Source organism: Erpetoichthys calabaricus, chromosome 13 (genome assembly GCF_900747795.2).
Source record: "Erpetoichthys calabaricus chromosome 13, fErpCal1.3, whole genome shotgun sequence".
In the NCBI taxonomy this organism is placed as follows: domain Eukaryota; kingdom Metazoa; phylum Chordata; class Cladistia; order Polypteriformes; family Polypteridae; genus Erpetoichthys; species Erpetoichthys calabaricus.
In genome coordinates, this window is record NC_041406.2 from 30689330 (window position 1) to 30695329 (window position 6000).

A 6000-nucleotide genomic window follows, 5' to 3' on the forward strand; every position below is an offset into this window, starting at 1 on the left:
GAGTTGATGTCCTCGCCGTGGCCTCCTTAGGCAACATGCCGCCCCGGGCGCCTCCAACAACGGCGCGCTCGTTGGAGCCTGCTGCACTCCTGCACCGCTCTTTGTTGTCCCGCACCAGGGGACCTCGTCCTTTCTGCGGACCTGTAGCAGCCCCAGTGGTAACTTGCTCTCGTGGAGTTGTGCGTGTGCTGCTCCCGCGACATGTGTGTGGGATCCGCTACTGTGCCGGGCCGTCCACAGACTGTTTTTGATTACAGGTCCCGGTCCAACGGGACGGACCGGAATCCTGCCGACTACGCCACTGTGGGAAATAGCCCGGACACAGACAGACGGACATCATTAGGCTACCCAACACACATTTATTTTATACACTATTTACAAAGTCAATCAATTTCACAACCCAGTGCTGCAGCACCAATCACCCCAACAGTCCAGGCCTCTGTCCACAATATGCCTTCAGGCCGCCTCCTTCTCTCTTCTCTCTCTCACTCTCAGACCTCGTCCTCTTCCACCCGACTCCAGCCTTGATTGAAGGGAGGCGGCCCCTTTTATAGTCACCCGGATGTGCTCTGGGTGGTTCCCGGCAATCTTACGCTGACACGCCCCTGTGTGGCGGAAGTGCCGGCTGTCTCTCTGGAAGCACTCCAGGTGTCTCTTTTCTTCTTCCACCCAGCACTTCCTGGTGTGGTAGAAGTGCTGGGGTCCCAAGTCCTCCAGGCATGGGGATGCCCCCTGGCGGTGACCATGGACCACTACAGGGTTGAGCTTCCAAGCCCTGTACCCGTGGCCCCCAATATAACCAGGGCGGTCGCCCCCTCATGGTCCGGAGGAGGCATGAGCCCTCCTCCTGTCCTCCTGGGCGTCCCGGCTGGGTACCACCCCCAGCCGCATGCCACAGTATATATTCAGCTGCAGGTCCACAATATCCCAAACACATTATATTTTTGCTAAAATGTTGTAAAAGTAAACCAATTCCTCGAATGGCTTGGGAGAGTGTTGAAAGAGATCAAGCTTCTGACTTGAAGCCCTGCCACTACTCCAGCCTTTGGTCACTAGGCCACAACACGGTATTTCTGGGTTTATTAATGGCAGTTTGTGAACATGCACCATTGAACTGACCTTCTGATTGTTGAAGCACCTCAGATATGCACAAATATGCGGCAGAGTGTTCACCTGATAAAAGTTTTCGCTCACTTCTCTTCCCTAATTGATAACCTCTCTCTCTCAGACCACACCCTGCAATGTTTTCTTAGATATTAGCTATTCCTCATTAGAAGACATTGTCACTACAGAAATACACTTGAATTCTTTGTTTATAAGAGGGTGTTGTGGCCTAAAAAATGTATCTTGAGATATGAAATACTGATATACTGTAATAGACTATCGTGTTTGCTTTGTGAAAGCCAGTAGCGGTAGTGAATGAAACAGGTTTTCTTTCTATCTTAATTGTAAACATCTGCCATTAATGTAATGTTTGGAACAAAAAATACAAATGAGCATTTGTATATGTTTATGCTCTTGAATATAAAGTATTAGATACTGTATTTATTTAAAATATTGTCACGCTTGGGTCACAAAGTTGCACAGGTTCATTCAGAGTTTTCAAGAAAACATTACTTAAATTTAACGTTGTAGATGGAGCTGTGTCTGCACACACAATCAGGGTGAACAAGGACTTCACGGGTCAAGTCTACACTTCTACCAACCCTTTATGCTTGTGAACTTATAAACAAGTGTCAATTAAAATTCGAGCGCTTTGTGCAGTGAGAAAAGCGCCATATACTGTAAATGCACCTCACAGCACACACACACACGTGTGGCGCGCGAGCGAGCGAGCACACACACATACACACACATGCGCGTGCGCACGCACACACAGTCACAATGCTAATGCTGTAGTAAACAGTATACGCTCGTATGGATGTTTACTATGAGTGAGGCACGCCGACTCAGATGGAGAATAGGAGACGATTGCCCACAATCCCGCAGTGAGAGAGAGAACCATCAGCTCAGTTGTGATCACCTGATGCTCAGCAGACAAAGAGTATACATACTACTCGTACTGCAAGACCTCGCTCGTTTATCAAGTCATAATTTATTACAAATTTTTGCTCGTCTTGCAAAACACTCATAAACCAAGTTACTCGCAAACCGAGGTTCCACTGTATATATAATTCACTAAAGCAGCCGACCATGGCAGGCAAGACGCACGACAGAGCCCCGCCCACCAACAATTCACTAAGCAGCCAACCATGGCACGCAAGAGCATGGGATACGCACGACAGAGCCCCCCCCACCAACTCTAACCCTCCTTCCGCGTCCACCCTCGCTCTCGAGGCATGCACACTGCCTGCTCATGTGCCAGCACGCAAGACCTCACCAAACACCGCCTCAGTCGCTTTCGTCTCTGCTACAGTCCACATGCACCTCTGAGCCACGTTGACTTTTCATTGTTCTTTTCGGTTCCGGCTGCTTTTCTATATATAATCCACCAAGTCGCCCGACCATGGGATAAACACGTACGCAAGACAGAGCCCCTCTCGCCAACTCTAACCCTCCTGCCGCGTCATGGGATACGCACGACACAACCCCGCCCGCAAACTCTAACCCTCCTTCCGCGTCCACCCTCACTCTCAAGGCATGCGCACTGCCTGCTCATGTGCCCACCCCCAACTCCTCATCTGAGTCGCTTTCATCTGTGTACAGTCCACATGCACCTGTGAGCCACGTTGACTGTTCATTTTCCAAACACATCCTCAGTCGCTTTGGTCTGTGCTACAGTCTACATGCACCTCTGAGCCATGTTGACTGTTCATTTTCCTAACATGGCCACCGCCTCACATGTATTTCATGGAAACAACTCTTCTTTCAATGTTATACAAATTCCTGCATCAGGTAACTGTTTGTTTCTATCAGGCGGATATTTTTGGAAAAATGTCATCGATGAAACTGTTGCTCTCGAACTTCGCAACACGGCTGTAACCTTTGTTTGCCAACATTGGGATATTGCCCGACCATGGTATACGCACGCACGCAAGACAGAGCCCCGCCCGCCAATTCTAACCCTCCACCCACGCCTGGGATACACACGACACAGCCCTGCCCGCCAACTCTAACACTCCTCCCACGTCCATTACCTTCACATTGTTTTTCTTTTATTTCTGATCCCGTTCAACAACTATATGGTGACATCGACTTCTCAACTGTGACTCCGGAACAACTCAGTACGCGAGCTATATTAAGCGTCACCAACGAAGACTTGCTACACCTTAATGAACAAGTACTGAAACTTATCCCTACTGACAAAGTAACTTTCACCAGCGTTGACTCCATCGTCACAGACGATCCCTGCACATCAGGTTTCATTCCCCGAAGAATTTCTTAACAGTGTTACTCCCACTGGCATGCCTCCGCAAAAAATTAAAATAGGTTCAGTCGTCATGCTTCTCAGAAACCCCATGCCAGCAAGAAGTCTCTGTGATGGCACTAGACTGACTGTTACCAGCATTCACCGCAATGTACTGGAGTGTAAAACTATCGCAGCTCCTACCTCACAAACTGTCCTTATTCCCCGGACATCCCTGACCCCATCAGATTCAAATTTGCCTTTTACTTTTACACGCAGACAATTTCCTGTTAAATTGGCCTTTGCAATGACAATTAATAAGGCAAAGGGACAAACTTTCAAAACGATATGCCTGTATCTGCCCAAACCAGTTTTTAGTCACGGACAATTGTATGTTGCTCTCTCCAGAGTTCCATCTTTTCATTCACTCACAGTCGTATCCTCAAACCCACCCCATTTGGACAACTGTGTCGTTCAGGAAGTGTTCACCCATCAATAAATATGTGGCGTGTGCTACGCCGCGAGTTGGCTAGTTATTATTATTAAAATTCGAAAGCATTGGTTACACCTTAAGAAACACACTTGCCGCTAACTCTCTAGTACCACTTCCACTCAGAATTGTTAATATTTTTTTGGAATTGCTCCAGAATTGTCACCAAGACATTAGTTGCATAGATCTTTCCTAAGTTAAAATAAATAAACAACTTAATATTTTTTAATTAAAAAAACAGCCGAGTCCTTAACATTTGTGCTTGGAGGTTTGACGCAATAAAAATTATTTTTTTCTTTATTTCTATCTGTTATGCTGATTCCATCAAGTACATAAAAGCCAAGATGAGTATGCACGTGACAAACCCTCATCTTGAATTATTTCTTTAATACATCGCAAGTACTTTAAAAGAGGAGTTACACAGTGCATCCGGAAAGTATTCACAGCGCATGACTTTTTCCACATTTTGTTATGTTACAGCCTTATTCCAAAATGGATTAAATTCATTTTTTTCCTCAGAATTCTACACACAACACCCCATAATGACAACGTGAAACAAGTATACTTGAGGCTTTTGCAAATTTATTAAAAATAAAAAAATTGATGAAAAGAGTGAGTCTCCCTGTCTAGTTCTGGTGGTGACGTCCTTACTCTGTCCGTTGTGAGCCATCAGGTCTGTGGGTGAAATGAAAGAAACGGTAAACGACTGAACCCCCAGTCTATCTCGAGGAGAATCATCTGAATTCTGAGGGCCTTACCTGACACTCTTCACACTTCTATGTGCAGTAATTAACATCCATCCATCCATTCTCCAGCCCGCTGTATCCTAACACAGGGCACAAGGCAGGAACAAATCCTGGGCAGGGCGCCAGCCCACCACAGGGCACACGCACCAAGCACACCCACACACCAAGCACACACTAGATTAACATTCATGAGGTTGGAATTCTCTGCTCTACTTATTCTGTTTCTTACAATATAAAATGTCATTTTCAGTTAGTATTTTTGTATTCTGGTATTATAAGTCTAACGATCTTCTCCTCCATTACCAACCATTAACAGACCATTAACTTTTTTGTGTTGTAATATATTAGACCATACATACAAAAAGTGTTGCACAACTTCAACGGTGTAATGTATACCTTATGATATTTATGACAGTTTATATTAGTAAATAATAATGCTACATTTTGCCACATTTGTTGCGAATTTCCAAGTCTCTGGAGAGATCTTAAAATGGCTGTGCACCGACGCTTCCCATCCAACCTGATGGAGCTTGAGAGGTGCTGCAAAGAGGAATGGGTGAAACTGGCCAAGGATAGGTGTGCCGAGCTTGTGGCATCATATTCAAAAAGACTTGAGGCTGTAATTGCTGCCAAAGGTGCAAGGACAAAGTATTGAGCAAAGGCTGTGAATACTTATGTACATGGGATTTCTCAGTTTTTTTATTTTTAATAAATTTGCAAAAACCTCAAGTAAACTTTTTTCACATTTGTCATTATGTGGTGTTGTGTGTAGAATTCTGAGGGAAAAAATGAATTTAATCCATTTTGGAATAAGGCTGTAACATAACAAAATGTGGAAAAAGTGATGCGCTGTGAATACTTTCCGGATGCACTGTATTTATAAGGCTAAATTCAACACCACACAGTGTACACGCGGTAAAATAACCTGCTGTCCATTTCTACCCGTTGTTTAAAATTAAGTTTTAAGATATATGCATTACTGTAGTAGAAATATAACTAAGCATTACATGACACAAAACAAAAGTGCAAAGAATTAAAATACATTAAATTTCAACAGTCCCCTAATTGTGTTGTTCAACAGCGTCGCTCACCTTTTTTGCACTAACTCATATGGCTACTTCTTTTTCAATTTTCTGTATGCGTCGCTCACCTTTTTTGCACTAACTCATATGGCTACTTCTTTTTTAATTTTCTGTATCTTTGTTTTTTTTAATACTCATTCAAACTCTAAAGCAGCTTAATACTCCCAGATACAAAATAACACGTAAATAAATCTTTAGTTTGAGCTACTCTACATGTCACTCATTTCTTGTGTATTCCAGGCGCCATGTCTCTGTCGTCAATGTATGATGTCACGAGCAGTTTGTCGCTCTTGATTTACGTCACGTCATCCTATAAAAGCTTGTTCCCGCCCTACG